The sequence below is a fragment of the Rattus norvegicus genome, chromosome 3, assembly GCF_036323735.1.
Source record: "Rattus norvegicus strain BN/NHsdMcwi chromosome 3, GRCr8, whole genome shotgun sequence".
In the NCBI taxonomy this organism is placed as follows: Eukaryota; Metazoa; Chordata; class Mammalia; order Rodentia; family Muridae; genus Rattus; species Rattus norvegicus.
Genome location: NC_086021.1, coordinates 78,385,517 through 78,408,872, shown reverse-complemented (window position 1 = coordinate 78,408,872; position 23,356 = coordinate 78,385,517). Strand labels below are relative to the sequence as shown.

Genomic DNA, 23,356 nt, shown 5'->3' with positions numbered 1-23,356 from the left:
AATAAGAGTTTGCTTTTGGGGGCTGGAGAGATGGCTCAGTGGTTAAGAGCACCGACCTGCTCTTCCAGAGGTCCTGAGTTCAATTCCCAGCAACCACATGGTGGCTCACAACCATCCCTCTTCTGGTGTGTCTGAAGACAGCTACAGTGTATTCATATAAATAAAATAAATCTTTTTTTAAAAAAAGAGTTTGCTTTTGAAAACTACTTTAAAAATAGAGATGCAGGCCTCTCTGTCTTTGTGTGTCTCTTTTACAAAATACAAGTGGGTGATTTGTGTATTGCTCTGGGTAAATTACTATTTTAGTTCATAGCAGTATACTGGAAAGAGCATTGTGTGTGTGTGTGTATATGTACACACTTATATATTACACACACACACACACACACACACACACACACACACACACACATGAATGAGGCTTGGGAGAAATAACTACCACTAGTTAGAAGCTTATGTGCCTGACTTAGGGACTTTTCAATATGTCCTTTGCTGTGTTTCATCTTTTTAACAGGCTCATGAGACAAAATACAGCCTGTTAGGGAGAACAACTCAAGGCTTAGAGAGGTAAAGTAAGAAACCTAGTTAAATATTTGAAACATTTCTTTTAGTTTGAACTCAGGAGATAAAGTATAAAATAGTTTTGCATTATAGTACATTTTAATGCAAAAAACATGCAAAGAATTTTCTATGTTGCTTAAATCCTAGTGAAAAATTATACAAAAACTCCTATCTGCCAGAGAACACACGTAATTTTGAAATTTACAAAGAATGACAACGCAGTTTGATTAGCTTCCTTACAGCCCTAGGTGTCTTCACCTGCCAGAGTGCTTCTCTTAAAGATCTGTCAGAATTAAATGAAATACTATGTACAACCTACTGAGGTGAACTATGATAGAATAGGTTCATTTTCAGATTGATTTTATACAGTTCTTGTAATTCTGTGAGAAAAGCACACATGTGTATGAACATGAGTAGATTAGTTACTTAGTACCCGAAACTTGTCATCATGTAGTAAAAATCTCTTAATCCAGGCCTTGCTAACACAGAATACCAAGCTGTACCTTACTGCCCTGTAGATGTTCAGGACTTACACCGAATGGCAGCTTATAGAAAATCTTGCTCTGTCTCGTCTTCGCTGATTAAGATTTGTCTCTATACAGTTCTAACCAAGTGGAGTTTTGAGTCTCCGTAGTGTGTATTTTCTTTTCTAGTCAATAGCTATGTTGTAGTACCATATGACTTTAAGAAAATCACCTAGTACATTAAACAACTAAGTCATGCCGCAAGACACTTCTTAAATAGAGACTGCAAAAGAGAAAGCTGTAAGAATACTTTATTATTTGGGAATGGGTATGTGTGCCCCCCACCCTACAAAATTATATTTTAAGGAGTTATATGGAATAGTTTGTATAACAGTTTCTTATATCATAGAGCTTTAAGCTAATTCAGGCCAGATCTATAACAGAGACAAAAGAACAAACAAGAGAATCCAGTGATAGCAACCATTTGTTTTCTTTTCTATATTCAGAGATAACATGTGGTTGTCCGCATCAAGCTTTTAAAGGCTGTTATAATACAGCTGCAAAACCATATCTGAGTAAATACATACAGCTTTTGAACTAAATATGGTTTAGGAATTAATGTGTTTTTTTAATTATACCAAGCATGATTATTGTATTGCTACGATATTTTATTTCAAATGTTATTAATTAAAATATGTATGGACTGTCAAATATTTGTATTTCCCTGTGACTTATTACTTGGACATTTAGAATATATAGCTTCAAGACCACCCAATTAGATTGGAAGGTTCTGTAAGCTTCATAAGCTTGGGAAAGTGAGACAAAAGGAAAAGCAGGGCAAGTCAGCATTCTCAGCCCTGCGCTGAGGTGCTGCGTGTGGCTCGGCTGGGAACACCTGCTTCTTACAGGGTATCACTTAGGGACTTTCTCCCTATGAAATATTTAATAGTTGTGGTTTGCAGTTTTATAGTTTATTTTAGTGGCCTATTGACATCAAGGGTTACTGATTGTTGTATTAGTAGTTCCTGACAAACAGAAATTATTTTATATTCTAACCCATTTCTGACAGAAGATATAAAGTTTTGACAAATACGTATGGCACAGCAAGTGTCCAATTCTAAAGAGCAAAATAAATGCAAACCACCATTATGGTGAACACAAACAGCCTGAAAGCAAGTTATCAGCAAGCAAATAATTGTTGAACTGTTATGAATGGAGGAGGATGTGGAAATGGGGCATGATTGGCTGATGTTACATGTGTCCTTGATTACCTTCCTTGTGCTTTTATCCTAATAAGTGACATTCTTTGTATTCCCTAGGATGGCTAGACAGTCTGACACTGAAGAAGAATAAATATTGCATGTGGTACACATTAAGCTGTCATCCAAGACAGCATTTATAAAAAGTAACTGGAGACATTCATAAGAAATTCTGCAGTGCTACAGTTTCCTGGCTCCAGTCATAATTGTCAAAGTTCCTGACACATTCAGGTCTTGAGGAATGATTTAGGTTTACAGTGGCTTGGCGCATGAATAATTATTGTGGATTTGTGTTCTCACAGTGCCTTAGGATGTTAACGTTTCTTCCCAGAATGTTACATTTTCTGACCATTTTTACTTTAGGAAATGTCTCTGTCCTGGTGATAGAGTCCTGTATTCCAGCTTTAGTGAGAGGGCTTTTTGGAAATTTGTGTATTTAAAGACAGAATGAGAGTTTTTGAATGTTTGTGTTTGTTTTTAATCTTAGAAAATATTGCTTGCTTGGGTTTAATTCGAGCAAATGACCTTGAAAATAGTATTTTTATTTTTTTCTCTAGCAACATTGGAAAGCCTTCAAACAATCCAAATAAATACCATTTTTAAACTAACCCCCCAAAGCCTCAAGTCACTACTTGATGTTTCATTTTAAAAAATGTATGCTTTTATTCACATACTCTTGTTGTTTTAATGTAGTTCCTTGAGGTTGGCAATATTTTATTTATACCAGTCACTGTTTTCTCTCACAATAGCCTTTCAGAAGCAGACGTAGCAGTGCCTTAGAGTAACCATACCTAGCAGTAAGTAAGTTAGGACTCTAGTGAGAATATATTTTCATCAAGCAATATATATCTTCGTTTCACCTCTCTGCATGCATAGTTCTCTGAAGGATGCCAATAGAACAAACTTTTAAACATGGATTCCTATAATTTGACACAATTATTCTAAACCATTTAAAATTAAGTAATTAGCATTATTTCATAATCTAATCAAGACTTTAACATTCTATGAGCTGATTACTGTGAAAATATGATTAAGTATAGAATGATTTAGAACCCATTGCAAACAGGGAAATAGCATTACACTTAGTTTTAAGTTTTCACCCCTTGTTTTAGGTAGTGATAAAGAAGTGAGGCTCACTGTATGTAACAGTTGTGTTCTGTGGTACTTTTTAAATTTATACTATTAATTCGGGGATTTTTGGGCTATTCTTGCTACTTTGAAATCTAAAGCATCTATTCGTGTTGAGGAAACTTTTCTCCAAGTATAACACTTCTTGGCGTTACCTATGGCTTTTAACTCTCTAGGCCACTACAGAGCACAAAATATTTGCCCAACTGGTAAATTGAACTGTAAGTCCCACTGTGGGAAATTGCTTTGCTGTGCGCCAAACAGCAGTTATCTTAGTAATTGTACCCGAATTCTTTGTGGCTAATAGAGTGTGGATTTCTCTTTTAAAAGCAGAAAATTATTTGTCTTAAATGCTTTTAATTGGGAAACACCTAAGTAAAATGAAAGCCAGCAGACTATAATGAGGCATTAAACTGCTTTATTTTTAATTGTTTGTGCAAAAAAGTGAAATTCTTTTTCCCTTTTAGTGTAAAACTGTGTATATCCGGCATTTCACATTCTAAACGGGAGCTCCCAACAAGGAGCTTATCAGAGCAAATTGTCTAGTCCACCCCCTTCCTCACTCAAAACCTAATGACCCTTTATCATCATGGTTTAGATTGCTGGACACAGATGTGAGAAAATACAAGTAATCTACAGGTAACTACAGTAGCTGCACTGATGTTCTCGGAGAACTGACTGCTGGGAAGATAAAGAGCTTCCCACAGAGCCTGCGACTTTGCAGCAGCAGAGCACATCATGAGCTCATACATGAAGTTTTATTTGCTGAAGGCTCACAATAAGATGCATTAGAACGTTCAGCAGGGACTCTTCTTAGATGAGCAGAGACATTCTGGAGGGTGATTAGTTGATGCACCAGTGCATAGCATCACTCTAAAAAAGTTCAGCGATATTAATGCTTTCTGTGGACAAGAAGGATTAGGACACAATGCAGCACTCAAGTTGAATTCTTTTCTCGATATTTATATAATCTACTCAGACTTTAATCACTTTCTGTGCACAGAAGCCTGAGCATCTTACTGAAGAGTAGTTTCTTACTGGTTTTTAGTATGAAAGTAGAACGGCAGTTTCAGACGTTAGCATAAATTACCTTCAGAGGACTTGGGTCCGGCCAGGTGCTCTGCTTTTGTGCTTAGATTGTGATCAGTGAGGTAAACTCATTTTCCTATTTGCATGCCATGAAAAGGACGATCGGTCTTTGATAAGGTACTGCACCAGGGCTGAAGTTTTATAGCAGCTGCTTTGTTATTGGATATGATCATAGTTTCATATTGCTTTAAGAAGCCACAATGCAAAGTGTATCTAAGCTTTTGTGCATGAGATGTTTGTTTTTAGTTTAATGAATTTGGTGTGAGTTTACTAGATAGAGGTGAGTCAACAGAATTAGACTGTTTGAACTCTGAGCATGAGTTTCTTTTCAAAAACCATTTTCTCATCTTAGTCTTCTAAGAGCTAAATCTATTTCAGTAAAAATCGTAACTCTTAGGTTAAAGCTGCTCATATTGCATTCATATGTCAAGATGAGTTATATTCTCCAGACCATTTGTCGAAATTACCATGTTAGTAATTGAAAGGTAATCTTACACAACCAGTATTAGTTAAATGGTTTACAGCATCAGAAAAGGTAGAGAGTATTCGGTGCAGCCTTGTGTAATTGTTGTTATGTACCTAGCTACAGGTTACTTCTTAGAGAGAATACTCAAGTGCTTGGAAAGTTATTTGGGCTTGGCTCCTACTTGTTCTTCTTGGGAATATTATGATGTGCTGTCACATCATAGCATTGTCCTTCTGTAAATAGAGTCCCAAAGTTGCTCCATATGCCCGTGAACTTTAAGATTAATTTAGTATTTGGCTTCTAGTATAGAATGACCAGTAAGCAAAGTAAATTTTGTACAGAAAATAGGAGAGACAAATTATCTGTACATGCTGTTGGTCGTTAGAATCCCTGTTGTTCCACTGATGGCAATTAGTGTCACTCCTTCTGCAGGTTTGTGTCACTGGCTTTTAGTTTATCTTTATCTATCCGAAATATTCATGACGTATGGAATAGATTAAAATAGAATACAGAACATGAAGAATTGTCTGAGGCGGTATTATGCATTAATTCTGTTTTTAGTTTGCTATAAGATCTAAAGAAAAAATGATATTTGTTTCCATTTAGCAGCAAATAGGAAACACAGAACTCAAAATTCTACAAAGTGCATTTCTTACCCACTCCGTGTTTAAAAGGAAAGAGACCAGAGGAGCATGTGCGGCATGAGATTGTTTTGCATTTTTGTTTTTACATCACCAGATTAAGTATAATGAAATCCATCTGCAGACTGGAGAGCTGCTCATTGGTTTCCTTTCTTCAAGGACTGTGTGTTCTATGGGGTTTTTTTCCCTCTTCTTCTACAGGTTTTTTTTTTTTTTAATTTCAACTAGATATACATAAAATTAAAAACCTTGTCTGTTATAAAGTTTTGTTTGAGCTTTTTAAACTGAGTGATTAGCAGAAATAATGACCCTGTCAGCCTTAATCACATTAAAATGTGGTTAACATCATTTAATTTTTTCCACTTAATATGCAAAAATTTCCAGTAGATTTGCAGTGAAGGCCATTGAAATTCCATTAGAACAAGAATAAAAATTTCAGGCATCATTTATTCAGAGAAGAAATAAAGGTCTCGATTGAGAACTGCTGAATCTTTCTATTAGAGACACTATGAATCATTACATTGAACTGTACCTTACATTTTGATAGACCTGTATCTGGCTTTTCAATGGAATGGAAACCATGTTTTCTTGCATTTCATAAGGAAAAATCAACTAGAATTGCCTGATTATTTAAAAGGTGTCTAAGAGATTACCAAACAGTTGATTTTCATGTTACTTCAACTTGCTTAAATTTTAAATAGAAAGTTCTTTGTACTCTAAAATTATTTTTAGGCATAAAACAGACTGCAGAGGCAACTTGGAAAAATGTATGCATTCTATTTTCAAGTTATGTTGGAATATGGCCCCATGACAGCAGCTTGTGGTCCAGAATTTATAGCTGATCATTTTCAGGCTTCCACTGGTACAGTAAGCTGCATGAGCTGCATGTGTGTTCAGGCTGCACTGAACACAAGGAAAGAAGGCCCTACTGTTTCTAGAATTATTTACCTTTTACTTAATTGTTGTGTTGTGTTTACAGACTAAAAGAAGGAAAGCCTAATTTTACTTTAAACAACGCTTTCTACTTAAATTTCATTGACATGTTTGGTTTGCCAGGATCCTACATTTTATATTGTGTAGAATGTTTTTACCACTGTTGGAAAAAAAAGTAACTGTTGCCACATATGCACAGTAAGTGGAAATGGCACTCTGGAGCCACGCCTGTTGCCCAGTAAGTAATTAAGTGATGATACAATTGTTTTTATTTTGTTTTGGAACCATTTCCTATCACATAATTACACTCCTGTGTACTTCGTAGTCGGAAACACCACTGAAAAACTCAGGGGAGGTAGTCTCAACCCTGCTCCTTATGGTGTCACTTCATTTGACCTGCCTCTGTGTCTGTGGAAGTCTAAGAATATTGAGTTGTCAGCTTAAGCAATGCCATATCCTCCCACCAAGGCTGCTTCCCAGTGCTTCCTCAGAAGAGGTATTTAGAGTTGCCCCTAAGCCCCCTGACTATCATGGTATCCTGTGTGCTTTCTTTGGAACCGTTATCACAGCAATATGATCTTAGTTGTCTTGTGTCTGTCTCTGAATTGGAGGAGATTGCTTGTTTGTTTTATATTTCCTGTGCTTGTCAGTGAACTCAGTAAGGAATGAATGAATGAAAAATGACTGAAAAACCCATTGTTGTTGTTGTTGTCAGACAAGGTCTTGCTATGTAATCTTGGGTAGCCTAGAATTTACTATGTATATCCCCCGCCCCCGCCCCAAGTACTAGAATTAAAGGCATGTGCCGCCATACTCAGCCAAACGCCCATTGTTTCTTACCTCCTTTATTTTAGCACTTTTTAAAGAGGAATTTTCCTTGCTATTTGAGAATTCCATACAGTGAATTTTGGTCATATTCCTGTCCTTTCCCCAATTCCTCCCCGATCCTCCTTCATCTTCTTGACCACCCAACGCCATATTCTCCACTGACGAAAACTCTCCTTGCCCTCTCCCAGGCGGTAGTCAGATGCCAATAGCTCCTCGGCTAGGGGTGAGCCTCCTGCCCACCTGCCTCCTCCATGCTGGACTTGGTCTGTCTTGAGCGTGTGTAGGTGTTGAGCATGCTGTCACAGTCTCTGCGCTCACATGTGCATCTGCCCTGCATCCTTGAAGTCAGCCCCACCTCTGGCTCTTTATGCCCCATCTTTTGCATAGAGCCTTGAGCCTCGAGGGGAGGAACGTGATGTAGACATATCATCAATGCTCACTTTCAGTCTTCATTAATAAAACATCTAGATGACTTGGAGTTAGTCTGTTCTGTTTAGATATACCTAACGCTTAAAACACAAGTAAAATTCTTTCTCTACAGTAAGTCAGAGAATAAACCTTTTCAGCTTTGAGGACCATGAGGTGTCCATTGTAAAGTTAAAGCAGTAATAGACAACACGTAACCAAGCAGGAATACCATTGTTCCAATAAAATTACATTTATAGGTCCTGAAGTTTGAGTGAAGATCATGTAATTACTGGCATAAATTATTGTTTTCTTTAAGAAGTCATTTAATAATGTGTTCAAAACAAAACAAAACATTGCAGTGATTTGCTAGTTCCAAGTTGTACGTAGCCATAGCTTCTCTGTTGTACATGGATGCTATAACCCCGTTCATCTACTGAAATCCCTTTCTGAATCCTCAGTTCCTTCCTTAGATGTTTTCATGAAGCACGTAACCATGATCTTACTTTGCCAGTTTTTTGGAACTTGTTTTAACCTCACCTGCCTTTTACACTATAGTTCCTTTCTTTGTCCTCTTTGAAAATATTATGAATACAGTTGGCCTTCCATGTCTGTATTTTGTACTTATGAATTAGATAAAATCGATTTTTTTTTCTTTTTTTTTTTTTTTTTTTTTTTCGGAGCTGGGGACCGAACCCAGGGCCTTGCGCTTGCTAGGCAAGCGCTCTACCACTGAGCTAAATCCCCAACCCCGATAAAATCGATTTTTAAAAATCTATTTTTCAAGCTAGGCAGTGGTAGTGCATTAGTCCCAGCATCAGGAGGAAGGCAGAGCAGGTCGGTGTGTCTCTGTGAGCTGCAGGCTGGAGTGATCTACAGAGCTCGCTCTAGAGTAGCCAAGAGAAGCAAAAACAAAACAAAACAAAAAAAGTTTTTGGAGGGGAGGTGCAGATGTTAAGAGAGAATTTAGGTAGCTCAAACAAATAAATAACTTGAGATTTCATTTATTTACTTTATTTTATTGAGTGTACAGTGGAAGAGGGAAAATGGTCAAGAGGGAGAGAGGGAAGGGAGGGAGGAAGGAAGAAGGGCCATCTTCCCGTGCGGGAGGATCCTCTGCTTGGGAAGGACGGCAGTCAGTCTGTCCAAATAGGCTGCTGTGTCGTCCCAGTGCTTTATCGAAAAGACTTTGGCTCTGACCTCCTCTCTGATTCCCCCAAGGTAGTCTGGAGCCCTACACGGATAGAAAGGGAAGTGAGCAAGAGAGCAAACTGGAAAAACAAAGCAAAACAAAACAAAACAAAACAAAAAAATCTGGCAAGTTTGGCCCAACAAAGCAAAGCCACAAATCTAATTTTTAAATTGCATCTCTAGTAAACCTATTCCCCAATCATTATTCTCTGAACAGTATAGCAATTAGTAATAGAATGTTTATATTAAATTACAAAGATAAGAAGCTATAGTTCTTCTCTTTCTAGTCAGTGTCATCACATCACTGTATTTGTATTAGTGCTAGTGTGCAAAGCACTCGTGGTTCAGCCTTTTCATGTGACTCTTCCATAGTGGGCGAAGGCGCATCCTGGTACTTGTCTCTTTCTCAAGTAAATCAAACTCAAACTTCATGGCATTTGTTCCATTTGGCTGTGTGGGCAGTGAGAAGAGTCATGAATTGTTGGGAATAAATAAGAGCACAGGCACCTTAGAAAGTGTGCAGTTCCTTTCAGGTTAAGCATAGGCCTACACTGTGAGCCAGTAATTCCAGCTTGGCACTTTCAGTATTACTTAAACAAAACGGAAGTTTTTATTATCCAAGACCGTAAACAACAACTCAATGTAGTATCTTCAGACTGAAAAAAGCATGTGTACCCATCAGTAGTAAAATGGGTAAATAAAGTATGGAATTTTAGCCAGGCAGTGATGGCCACACCTTTAATCTCAGCACTCCGGAGGCAGGTGAATCTCTGTAAGTTCAAGGCCAGCCTGGTCTGCAGAGTGAGTTCCAGGACAGCCAAGGCTATACAGAGAAACCCTGTCTAGGAGGAAAAATAGATTATGGGATTTTCTCATATTAAAAACAAAAACATGTATATCTATATTTACTTACCTACTTATTTGTGATCTGTGGAACAGGCAGTATGTTTGCGGGTCAGAAGACAGCTTGCAGGAAATGATTTTCTTCTTACACAATGTGGTTCTGAGAGCATAGAGAGTGGTAGCAACTGCAGGTGGGGCTTAAGAAAACATACTAGAGGGAGAAAATGGTCTGTATAATTTTTTATGGGACAAGTTATGTGTATGTATATACATAATTAATCAAACTGAAGATCTAGGATATTTGCATTTTAAATCTTTGTTAATTCTGCCTCAAATTAAAATAGTTTTAAAAAAAGAAATGTTTCTGTCACATCTGTGTAAATACACAGTCATGCATGGCATAGCAATGGAGATATTCTGAGGAAAGCGTAGCTAGGCAGTTTCATTGCGTGCAAACATAGAGTGTCATTCTGCAAACTGAAGTATGTATGATATTAATAAGCTATGTAATCCTATGGGTGGGTGGGTAACCTTCATGAAGAAAAGATGCTGTCTTTGGTTAGCATAATATCTGATATATAGTATTAACAATAAATGATAATGTGCTGAATATTCTCAGTAGATCCTGAATAGCTTCTAGTACTGTTTATGACTGATGTGTGGTAGTATATTAAGGTACTATATTTATCCAAGTCTTCCAGTGCTTTCTTTTTTACTTTCTGCCTTTTAAAAACAAAGTGTACTAAATAATGTCATGCAGCTATTCAAGAAAATGCATTGGCCTCAACCCCATGTAGAACTGTGAATTGTTGGCATCTTCATCTCTACCAAGTAGACATGCAGTGGTGTGTTACTTTGTTATTGTTTATTGGATCACAAACTGGAGATGGTTCATTTAATGACTAATATGAATTATTAAAAGATGGAGACCTGTTTTCTGCCTCTCCTGGGGAAAAAATAATCTTAAATGAATTTAAGTTAACTGTATAGCATTTCTCATTTGTTATTATTTTGTTATCATTTTAAGTGGAAAAAATCACTTAAGAGTATTTATTTCGGGCTGGAGAGATGGCTCAGCAGTTAAGAGCACCCGACTACTCTTCCAGAGGTCCTGAGTTCAATTCCCAGCAACCACATGATGGCTCACAACCATCTGTAAAGAGATCCAATGCCCTCTTCTGTTGTGTCTGAAGACAGCTACAGTGTACTTATATATAATAAATGAATAAATCTTTAAAACAAAAAGAGTATTTATTTCATATATACATCTCAATACAACTTTTTTTGGCAGTTGCTTTTCAAATGAATTAGTGTGACAATGTGACAGGAAAGTTTTGTGTCAGTTTGCCATAAGCTGGAGTCATTTGGGAAGAGTGCCTCACTTGAGAAAGTGTTTCCACTAGATTGGCCTGTGTCGAGCTTCTGGTGCATTTTCTTGGATTGCTGTACCTGGAACCTGCTCACTGCAGGTGGTGTCACTGCGGGTGGTCCTGGGTGCTGGGTGAAAGCAGTTTGAACAAACCATAGGGAGCCAATCGGGAAGCAGCATTCCTTCATGGCCTCTTTGAGTTCCTGCTCTGACTTTCCTCAGTGATGGAGCTGTGATGTGGAGCTTTTAAGGTAAAATAAACCCAAGTTGCTTTTAGGTTGTAGTGTTTTTATCACCGTAACAGAAACCCCAGGACTGTGTAGAATGAAATCTTTGCACTGGGAATGGAAACAGAATAGGGTGAATGAAACCACTCTTGGTGCACACAATCAAGTAGCAGATAGTACTGAGTGATGTTGTATTGGGACATGGAACAAAATCAAATGTATACTTCCTATGTACTTGTCCCAACTCTTTCTTGTATGATATTTGTAACTCCAGGCTGTTTCTTAAAGCTTCTTTTTAGAAGCTTCAAGGGTATTTTTAACAATATTTTTATTTTATTTTAATTATTTTCTATGCTCACATATAAAGTGAAGTTTTCACGACATTGTGGTACGTGTGCTATTGTACTTTTTGTTCATCCCTTTCCCCACTGTGATGGTTCAAATGAAAATGACTCATGTATTAGTCCACAGGAGATGAACTCTTTAGAAAGGATTAAGAAGTGTGGCCCTATTGGGAGAGGTATGACACTGGGGATGAGCTTTGTGCTTTCAAAACCCCACACCAGGCCCAGTGTCTCTCTGCAGCCTGTGGATCAGAAGGGAAAGCTCTCAGCTACTGCTGCAGTATCTTGCCTCTCTACTTCCTGCCATGATGGTAATGGACAAACCCTTCTGAAACTATAAGCAAACCTCCAGTTACACGCTTTCTTTTATGAGAACTGTAGGTGTCCCTTCACAGTAATAGGTAGGTGTCCCTTCACAGTAATAGAACATTAACTAGAGCAAGTTACACCCATGCTTCCACTTCCCCCATCTCCCTTCCGCTTCCGTGTCACCTGGATTCCAGTGTCGTCTTCTCCCCTTCCCAACTCTTAAGATGTCCTCTTCCCCCTCATAGTACCCTTTCCCCTTCCACACACATACCCACTTCTAGATACATATACATTTGAATCTAGATCACACATGATTCTCAAGTGCCTGCACACTTGAGAGCTGGGGCTGGGGGGTAGGAGTTGATGTGGAGAAAGAGAGGGAGAGAGCGGGGCAGGGGGAAGAGGAGAAGACAAGAGAAGAGAGAGGGGAGAGAGGGGAGATATGGCCTCACTATATAGCCCTCGCTGAACTCATCATCTAAAACCAGGCTGTTCTCAGACTCACAGGTATGCTTCTGCCTCCCAAATTACAGACCTGCACTACAACTCTTTGCCTAGTTTGAGTTCTCTATAGATTCTAGGTATTAAAGCCCTGTCAGCTGGCTAGTTTGGTGTTTTGTTTCTTTGTTTATTTTGTTTTCCTATTCTGTAGACTGTCTCTTCAGGTTTAAGATTGTTTCCTTTGCTATGCAGAAGCCTTTTAATTTTAAGCATTCCCACTTGCCTGTTGAGGTTAAGCATTATTAAGTATTTTATTATTAGAGTTCTTTAAAGAAAGTCCTTGCCTAGATCATGAAGTATTTTATGTGTTTTTTTTTTCCTAGCACCATCAAAGTTTCAAGTCGTATCCTGAGGCCTTCCTTCATTTTTTAAGTGATGTATTTTGGTGTATTGGTTGTTTGCCTGCCTGCACGTGTGTGTATCACCATGAGCATGCCTGCTATCCACACAGTCAGGAGAGGGTGCTGAACCCCCTGGGTGGGAATAGTACAGACAGTGACTGAGTTGCCTCTTGAGTCCCACACTAGAAAAACAAGTATTCTTAATGCCTGAGTCCGCTCCCTGCTGTGGTTCTTGATGTGCTTGGGTGAGTAGGATTGTGTAGAAACCAGAAGTCAGCCTCGTTGGTCATCTCTCAGTAGGCTAGGCTAATTGGCCAGTAAACCCTGGGATTGTAAGACTGTACCATCTCAGAACCTGGCTTTTTAACAGGTACCCAGGCATTTTGTTTCCTTTGTTCTGAAACTATTGTGAGTGGACTTTTTTTCCTGATTTCCTTTTTCTTTCTTATTTTTTATTTAGTATCTCCAGTAAAACAGATAAGCTATAAACTAAAACCTTTGGTAACTGGGATTCTTCTATGTATTTCCCAATATTTTTTCTTTTGTCAGAGTTTTTCCTTACGCTCCAGTTGGTGCTGTGTGCATGAATCACATCCTAAATTAAGGCAAATGTTCTATTTGAGACTAAGTCACCTTTCAGAAGCAACTGAGTGTCGCATCACAAGCTGCACACTGTTGGTAGGAAACGGCTAGGAGGTGGGCTGGGTGGGTTTTTGCTTTCATCACCTCATTTCCCATCCACCATGGCTTCGATTACCATCATGGAAGTTAATTGCTCTGTGATGAGAAGGATCTTGTGTTCCTTTCAGAGTACAGAAATTTGAGTGAGAGCCACTACTCATTCTTCAGTGTTCCTTGTCTTTTACCCCAAAGATACAGAAACAGTAACTTAACGTCTTCTATGATGACGGCTGCTTGCTTTTACCTTTGGGGGTTCACCTTTATGGAGCTCATAGATGACCCACTGTCATTGGAGGATGCGAAATGTGGGTCATAAGGTGGACTCGTGTTAGAATAAGGAATCATCTTAAGTGGTTGACTTATGACCAACCTCAGGGAAAGGGTAGAACAACCCCCCACCCCACCCCACCCCACCCCCAGCATTCCTTACTTTATTCCTGGCCCCATAAAATTCTAGTTTATTGTTTTTGTTTTATTATTATTATTATTATTATTATTATTATTATTGCTTTTCTTATCTAACCTCAGTGTTTTAAGTGTGTAACTGAGAAGGTCTGTACATTTGTGGGTTCAATCCACTGTGTGCTGTCGTTTCCCCTCTCTGCCTCAGGTACCTCACTTCCCTCGCCCTAAACTTGCCACGCTCTTTTGCAGGTTCTTGCTTACTTTTGTCCCTGCTCCCACATTCGTGTCTCAAAGTTGTGTTCACCAAGATATGGCATAATGTTTATTATGATATATAGTTGTTCAACATATATTTCTGTAGTCAGCTAGCCACCTTCCTTTTTATACAGATTCATTAGGTGAGCTCTCTTAGAAATGTAGACCTGACTTAAAACAGTTCCCCCTCTTTACCTTTGGGCAGTCTTACAGTATTTTTAACTCTCCAGTACCTAGAGTGACCCACTCCCCTGGTATTGGAGGCTACTTTTGAAAGAACATTTTATTGCAAATTTGGTCTACAAAGGTAGGTGTTGTAGTAGTGATTAAACTGAGGTTCAAAAACCTTAAATGATGTTCCCAGGATCCCATAGTTACTATGTAGTTGAACTATAATTTGAATTGGCATTTGCCTTACTTCAATCTGTGGTGTTCTTACTGGACTGTACAATTTCCATAGGAAGTCCAACATAGAATCATAATGTAGCACTATAACTTTTTTAAGTTTTAGATCAATTTTGCTTACTTTTAGGGTTTTTTAAACCTATCTAGATGTATATATGTGTACATGTGAATTACATGCATATAATTCACAAACTCATAATTCTCTCTTTTAAGGCACACTATTGGTTTTTGGTTTCTCACAATGTGTCATCATCCAGTTTGCTAACACTGTAAAGAAGCCTATGCTCGTTAACAAGCAACTCCCATTGCCTTTCCCACTGGCCCCTACGGCTGCTCACCTACTGTCTGCCTGTTTCATGTTACTGGAATCCTACAGTAGGTGGCTCTTTTACTTAGTGTATTGTTTCAGTCAGCAGTCATCTGTATTGTGGCATGCACTAAAACAATTCATTGCTCTTTTTGGCTAAATCATCCTGTTTTTCATTGATCTGCCCCTTGTCGTTCATGCTTTCCTTCATAGTCTCCTCCTAGCTGTGAGGTCGTTCGTGTCTCAGGAAAGTTTTAGTCTGTGTTCTTCCAATAACTGGTGTTGGTCACCTTTGCCCTGCTGGTTGGTGTTTATCTCTCCTCCTTGGATACATGTCTATTCTGTCTTTTGCCTGTGTTTGTTCAGGTTCTGTTTTTTATTGTTGAATTATAACAATGAAAATTATTTGTATATCCTAGCACTGTATTTCTTTGAACAAAAAGTTTGGAGGGGGGTTTAATCTGGGGTAACAGAGCTGAAAATAATTTTATCCTATATAAGGTCATACCATAGTTGGAAATTCTCTTATAGCTAACAGGGTTTTTTTAGTCTCAGTGTATAAATATGGACTTCACAACTCATGACAACTGTAATTGTAAAACTGATCTATAGATAATATTTAAAATTAGAGTATAAAATTGCAAATACCATACAGACTCAGTAGTGACTTTCACATACCAGAGAACAAAGTTTTAAAAATTGTTACTTCAATAGATGATAACTTCAGATAATTTTTAAAACCCTCGATTTCATAGTTTGTGAACAAACTATTTTGAGAAACACTTCTAAGTCTCAAAATGTGCTTTTCTGGAGGCCACTAATGGTCAACACAGATCTTAACTAAGTAACTATGGAGTGGAGGAAGCCCTGAGTAACTAAAGTCCTGAGTAAGTGTGTGCTGTTGAGGTGAACATAGCCATCAAGGACCACAGGGAAGATGGCTAAGCATCACCATGCCCCACACGGCTTAGCAAAATGGCAGTTTGTGCCAAAAATATCCACCTCAGCTTTCTCCCTCTGAGTGTTGACAGAGACTGCTCCTACCAAGATGAGCTAATTCTAGCTACTTGATCCAGCTTTATATCATAAACCTTCCTCCTTATTGATCTGTGTGTAATAACGCCACCTCTTTCTTCAGCTGTGTGCAGTAACCCCACTTCTGTTATATACATCATTGACAGTATATAATAATCATGTTAAGCCTCTAGGGTGCTGTGGTTTCTCAATCCAGTAGCCCAGTCCACCTGACCTCAGCTTTTCTGTACGTGTTTCTGTCTTTTCATCATTTCCTCAGTGTCCCAGTCACCCCCATCACTGAAGTCCATGCAGAGCACACAGCAGGTAGCCATGAGGAAGGTTAAAAAGCATCCTGGCTTTGAACTGTTCGTTCTGGTACATGCGCAGTGAAACAATATGGTTGGCAACTTGATGATTCCAACCGCAGATGTAAACTGGGGATGAATCTGACCCTACTGTTCTAGCTTTGTTGTTGTTGTTGGTTGGGGGTTTGGGTGTGTTTGGGTGTTTTGTTTCGGTTTGTTTGAGAAAGGGTTTCTCTGTATAGCTCCGGCTGTCCTGGAGCTTGCTTTGTAGACCAGGCTGGCCTCGAACTCAGAAATCTGCCTGTCTCTTCCTACTGAGTGCTGAGATTAAAGATGTGCACTGCCACTGCCTGGTCTATTCTACTATTTTAAAAAATAAAGTGCCAGGGCTGGGGATTTAGCTCAGTGGTAGAGCGCTTACCTAGGAAGCGCAAGGCCCTGGGTTCGGTCCCCAGCTCCGAAAAAAAGAACCAAAAAATAAATAAATAAATAAATAAAGTGCCAACATCTTTTTTTATTGTTAAGTCATAAGGAGGCAAAAATTACAGGGCAAGACTTAACAAAACTACTAAGGAAATGAAAAGAAGTAAAAAGGAATCAGGTGCAGGACACTTATAAATCATTGATCACAAGGAGTGACATGGAGCAAGGTACAGAAATAGTGACCTAAGCTTTCTGAAGCCCAAGCTTGAGAGGCACATCGCCATTGGCCCTGTGTCTTCACCCTTGCCTTGCTCGCCTCCTCCTTATCCTTGACAACGCCAGCTAGATGCTCTTCTGTCTCCATCACCATCCTTCCGTCCACCTTGTCCTCACAGAGGTGCCACTTGGCTCTCTCAGATGTTTTTGTAGAGATGAGGATGACTCGTCTTACTGGTTTCTCTACATTGCTTTTCACTTCTCCAGGCTTTCCAATAAAGTCTACTTTTTGTTTGGTCTGGACCAGCTCAGTCTTAGTGCCCTTAAGGTTATTGCTTTCAACCTTCCAGACTTGAGAGAAGACCCTCATTGCCCACTTTTAAATGGAAGCGCCCTGGCTCTTCATGAGGTTTCCTGATGCACTGTGGCATTGGGAGGGCATACGGTCTGAGCAATAGGAACAGGAAGAGGGGACCTGTACCGGGTAACTATACAGCTTGCACAGTCAACTCATTAAAAGGCACAGACGGATCTAATAGCAATTGCTGTCTCTGCTGTGCATCTTGTCACGGGTGCTCTTCTTGGTTCATGTCTGTCTCTGCAGCTAGACCAGTATCTAAGATACAGTTCTCCCTGTTTCACCAGCCTGGCATTTCTCACAAATGTCCTCACTAAGGGCTAAGGCCCTTATGAGCAAAGAAGCCTATAGTTGAGCATTCTTCTACAAGATTGCCACCTCAGAGGCGTTGGGATTCCTAGTACATACGTAGGAATTCACGAGTGAGTGCCTATCCTATCGATAGTATTGTTTCGGTCACCTTAGATAAGAGGAGAGAGAGAAGAAAAGAGATTCTGTTCCTAACTCTCCTACTTAAAGACTCTGTGTGGACAAACTTCGGGAGGTCAGCAACACATTCAACTATTTACTTCTCATCTCTTCACAAAATGGTCCTAAGGATCTATTTTTTTTGATAGAGCCTACAGCAATCAGTTAAACCTACCCTGTTCTGCTGTGGTTTTTCACTTATCATTCAATCTGGAAAACAAGCCTACCTCCAATTATAACTTAACATTTTCTAAACATTAATTTTGCAAAAGACAGGTAAACAAAATCTGTAGGAATTACATATCCTTCATGTGTGTGCACATGTATGTATATGCAGTTGAATATAACAGTGTATCACTATGAATGTCAGAGGAAGATATATCCTGTGCCACCTCTCTCCTGCCTTATCCTGGAGAAAGGGTCTCTTGTTGAACCTGGAACTCACTGTATTTGGCTTGCCTGGCTGGCCAGCAGCACATGTGATCTTCTGTGTACCCCGCCCCCACCACCTGGGCTACTGTTAGAAGTGCATGGGTGCTGGGGATCCAAACTCAGGTCCCCATTCTTGAACAGAGAGTACTTCCTTTACAGAGCTGTCTCCTCAGCTCTTAATTTTTTTTTTTTTTTAAGAAAAACAGTTGAATTTAATTTATTTCTCTTGATTGGTTTACCCAGCACTTCTTGACGATCTTGTGATAGGCACTTTTCTAGGTGGAGTTGGAGGTGACTGATACAGTAGTCAAATTAATCCTGGCTTTAATAATCAAGGACACATCATAAATGCAGTACAAAGAACTAAGACAAGGTGTGGAGGGAGTAGAGGGCAGCAGAAGGGGAAGGAGACTATTTAAAAAGATGCTGAAAAGTGCACTTGAGCAGAATGGAAAGACCTCGGTGCTGGCTCTTCCACATTCCAGGCACACGCCTGGTTCCACAGAGGTTTCCATCTGAAGAAGGTCATTCATCAGAGAGCTTAGAATGGTTGAAAACAGCAGAGTTCTGTCTTCAAGTGAAGTCTTAGTGAGAAGTCCAACGTAAAAAGTCAAGCAGCTCTGATTGTGCAGGAGTGGGGGTGGTCGGGAGGTCCCAGACCTCAGAGTCCCTTCCGCTATCTCTGTCTCCCTTTATCCTCCTAGCACCTTTTCCCAAGAAACTCAGAACAGATTAATAGTTGCTAATCTTGACCACTTATGAGTGGTTCACATGAGTGAACTAAGATGTTAAATATTAAACAGCCACCTGGAGTCACTCAACTATTTAGAAGGTGAGTAGCCCTTAATCAAAATGTTTGAGACTCAAAGTCTCAAAGTGCTTTTAGATTTCAGAGTTTTTCAGAGTTGTTATATTTGCACAAACTAATCAAACATCCCTAATTTGAGTAGTGCTCATCATCATCACATCAGCAGAGCCTGATATGGCTCACACAGCCTGCACTGTCCATGAGTATTTGAGTATCCGTTGTGCGACAAGTAACTGTGCTTAGGAGTGCTCTGTGGAGGTTGCAGGCAGGACACAGAGACTCGAGTCTGATCTTGAGTGTTTTCTAGCCTTGCCTTATGGTACATGTCTGATCTCAGCTACGCAGAAAGCCAAGGCAGGAAAATCATGAAGTTCACGGACTGCCTGGGAAACTTAATAGGACTATATCTCAAAAAAAGAAGGGCTAATAATATAATAACTCAGTGGTAAATTGTGTGTTTATTTAGTGCAATGAGACCTTTCATTTAATTCCTTTAGATGTGGGGCATCTAAAGCCAAGTTTGATGGCATACACCTGTAGTCGCAGCACTTGGGAGGGGAGGATCACAAGTTTGATGCCAACCTGGGCTGCATAACAAGACCTTGACCCGCCCCTCAATTGTTTTTCTATAATGGGAGACAAGAAAAGGGGCAAAATGAGCAGTTTATAATATAGGTAGAATGGTGTGCTCTTATTCACATGGAAACTTGTTGAAAGGAGAAATATGTCTTTCTTTTTTTTTTTTTTTTTTTTTTTTTTCCAGAGCTGAGAACTAAACCCAGGGCCTTCCGCTTGCTAGGCAAGCATTCTACCACTGAGCTAAATCCCCAACCCCGAGAAATATGTCCTAAAGAATACATTAAAGTTACTCTACTTCAGAGTACTAGAGTCACTTAAATGAGGGTAGTTCCTCAGGAAGCAGCAATATCAGGGTGCTGCCTGGCGCACAAGCACTGTCCTGATACATAAGACCAGAGAGTGTTTGTATACTGAGAGGGTTGCTTCAGTGGTCTTGTGCTGTCAAGACCAAGCATCAAGCTGTCCCCCTTCACATGATAGCTTCTACTGTACCTAAGCGGTGAGATCCCAAATGGTGACCCCAGAGAACCACTTTTCTGTTTTCAAGAGCCTCGTGAATGTTTTGAAACCTTGTCCTGAAGCTCCCTGGTAGGCCTCCTCCCGTCCACCTTCTGTGTGTGTGTGTGTGTGTGTGTGTGTGTGTGTGTGTGTGTGTGTGTACACTCAAATCAGCTTTGACTGGCTGGAGTTGACTTGAACTTACCCTGATATTTTCTGTCTGCTTACTGATTGCTGGGAACTTTGTAAAATGATGGGTAGGTGTGTGTGCCCACGTGTGCTTGTGTGCTGGTGTGTGCAGTGTCCTTGGAAGAGTGGCTTTGGATCCCCTGGAGCTGATGTTACAGAGTTGTGAGCCGTGTGGTGTGGATACCAGGAGCCAAACTCCAGTTGTCCGGAAGAACAGCAAGTCTCTAAACCACACAACCATCTCGTCAGCCCCAACAACTTTTTTTAATGGAGCCTTTTTGCTAAACAAACTATTTTCAAACATTGGTTGTGAGGCCATGGCAGACTTTTCAAGTCTATTGAGGGACAGCTGAACCCTGGAGTCACAATGAAGTCAGAGGGTTAGGGTAAGTGTATTCCAGTTTTTCTGCTGTGTTTTTATGGTTACCTGCTGATCCTGGCACTTTTCATTTATCTGACTGTTGTGATAGCCCTCCAGTTGTTAGTAGAGTCAAAAGGCCTATTCTTGAAAAAGGAATCAAAGTAGACTTTTATTTGCTGCAAAATTAACACCCATTTCTCTAGACTTTGTTGATTTTCATTAATATGCATAACAAGCATGCACACATGAGGTCTTGGGAAACAGTTTGTAGCAATATTCCTTTTGTTTCACCAAATGAAATCACTTTGACTGAAGTCTCTCGTAATAGAATCTGAACCCAAAAGCTAATGTACTACAGATGTTGTTCCAGGTATTGAGGCTCAGAGGAGACGAAAGGCACATAACTGAGTCTTAACAGAGGACAGACTGTTAGCCATCCCTGTGTCTGAACGAGGTCATCATTTTCATTGTGAATCTGAAACTTGACATGCCATGGGACTCAGACAGAACATTTTTCTTAGACTTCTTGAAGAGCCAGTGACTCTTTCTGTTTTGGTTTTGAGCCCAGGAGATGTCAGCAGGAATTCACCTGTCAATTTCTGTGCCGTGTTGGGATGGCTCAAAGGTCTGGCTGCCTCGTCTGCTGCTCTGTGTCGTCTCATGCATTGGATTAAGTGCACTTATTTTCAAATCCTACTGAAAATGTAGTTTGACGTGGATGTCATATTAGAAAGCAGATTCTGCCTTCCCAACATGCCACTTAGGTGATAGAGTCACAAGTGCCATTGTTCCCCTTGCAGCCCCATAGAGTCAGGCTACAACATGGAAACTTCTGTGACAATGTAAGAACCTCTTTAAGAAGAGGATTTGAGTTTTCAGGCACTGTGTAGACTTATATACTAGTCAAAACCAGAATTTACTTTCTTACTATTTCTTCTTTCTTTCTCCCTACCATTTTTTAAAGACTTCCATTATTATTGTTATTATTGTTGTTGTTATTATAATTTGTTTTTTCAATGCTAAGACTCAAACCCAAAGAGTTACGCATGCTAGACAAGCATTCTACCTCAAACTTACATACTTTCCTTTGGAGAGAGCTAGGCATTCACTCTGTTGCCCGGGTTGGCCCTGAACTCCTGCTTTAGCCTCCTGAGTACATTGAGTTACAGACCTGTGTCACCAGGCTCAGTTACAGACTTCCTTGGCAGTGTTCTTCAGAGATGCTTATCAAATAAAGTCATACTGTAGTAATTCTACTTAAGGTAGAAATTTTGGAGAAGCTGATGTCTGAAGCTCTGCAGCTAAGTCTTTAACTGTAAAAATCACGTGTAATAAATACATGGCGTATTCCAAGTTTATACAGTGCTGGTACAAATCAGATTGCAGACCCAGTAATGGTTGCCATTGCTTTAAAAAATATTCCTTAGGAAACTAACTTTACCTTTCAATAATGGGCCTTGTCTTTCTCTGGTTTTAGAACACCTGTAAAAGGCCTCTTTGCAGTGTTCTATCTGAGAAATGGGAAGGACAGTCTTGTCTTGAAGGCCAAAGCCACAGGGAGGAGCTCAGAAATGGCCTCAGCATTTGCCAGGTCAGCAGCTGCACAGAGCTGGCCAGGGCCCTGAGGGCACTGGCTGATGGGTGCTGAGTCACTGTGCTTTCCTGCCTAACAGCAGCATCTTCTGAGTATTGGCTGCCTGTGGTTCTTACCACAGTTACCTTATGTATAATAGGTCAGTTTTAAAATTAAATAAACTTTGATGTTGCCAAGTATAATAAGAAATTTGAGAAAGTTCCGGTGTCCACAAAGATGTCATAATTGGCAACCTAATTTAGCTGGGCTGAGCTCAAGTGTTTTTCAGAAAATACAATCTGAATTTGAAATGGACTGGAGGTGGTTGAAAAGTTACAGGGATCTGAGTTCTAGAAAAGAACATAAAATCCGTCCTAAAATATGCTAGAGAAGAATGTCTCCAGAATGTTTTAAGTTGCAAGAATTTGGCTCTATGGAAAATATCAAGTAATATGATTGAGATCATCCCGTTCCCTTTGTTTTAAGGAAAGTATTGTTTGTGAGTCCTTCCTTTGGACATATAAAAGAGTATATCTCAGTATTCCATTTTTTAATTGAATTTTTTTTTTTCTGGAGCTGGGGACCGAACCCAGGGCCTTGCACTTGCTAGGCAAGCCCTCTACCACTGAACTAAATCCCCAACCCCTTGAATTGAAATTTAAACCTCAAAAGTCTCTTAATTTTGACTTTAAGGATAGCTTGAGCCAGGTACAGTGGTACATGCCTCTAATCCCAGCCTGGGAGTCAAAGACGTCTTGTGACCAAGGCCAGCCTAGTCTAGGTAACAAGTTCCAGGACAGCCAAGACTATGGCGGTTAGAGCACTGTGAAGTGAGTGTGTAGTGTAGCATTCTCAGTTAGGAGTCTGAGCCCCACAGAGTGACACATGCTTACAACTCCAATACTCAGGAAGTTGAAGAGGGAGAATCTCAGGTTTAAGGCCAGCCTGAACTAACTCTATCTACTTTCATCCTGTGTAAAATAAGGGGGGAATAGTGGTGTTTTGTTGGTTTTAGAGTGTGCAGAAGGACTTGAAGATGAAAACCGGGACTCTCTGGGAACCAACACCAGAAAAGAAGCTCAGTGACAGTGGGCAGGCCTCACTGGAGCATCAGGCAGCTTATGTACAAAGCCAGAAGATGGGGGTGCCCTTTTATAGCCAGATGCTAGGAGGTAAC

General features: G+C 39.8%; 1 protein-coding gene and 1 long non-coding RNA gene across 8 annotated transcripts in view; one reads left to right on the top strand and one right to left on the bottom strand.

Moving 5' to 3' along the window:
• Nucleotides 1-23,356, top strand: part of Ola1 (Obg-like ATPase 1) — a 118,962-nt gene that overhangs the window by 84,529 nt on the left and 11,077 nt on the right. The gene's annotated exons all lie outside the window — the stretch shown is intronic.
• Nucleotides 8,773-23,356, bottom strand: part of LOC102546819 (uncharacterized) — a 57,616-nt gene continuing 43,032 nt past the window's right edge. For 5 of the 7 annotated variants that reach the window (XR_005502232.2, XR_010064821.1, XR_010064818.1 and 2 more), the window contains 2 exons: nt 9,879-10,019; nt 8,773-9,008 (listed from right to left, as the gene is read on the bottom strand). This is a non-coding gene — a long non-coding RNA (uncharacterized LOC102546819). The remainder of the gene's footprint in view (nt 9,009-9,878; nt 10,020-23,356) is intronic. The other 2 variants (XR_005502236.2, XR_010064817.1) reach the window with 1 other exon arrangement.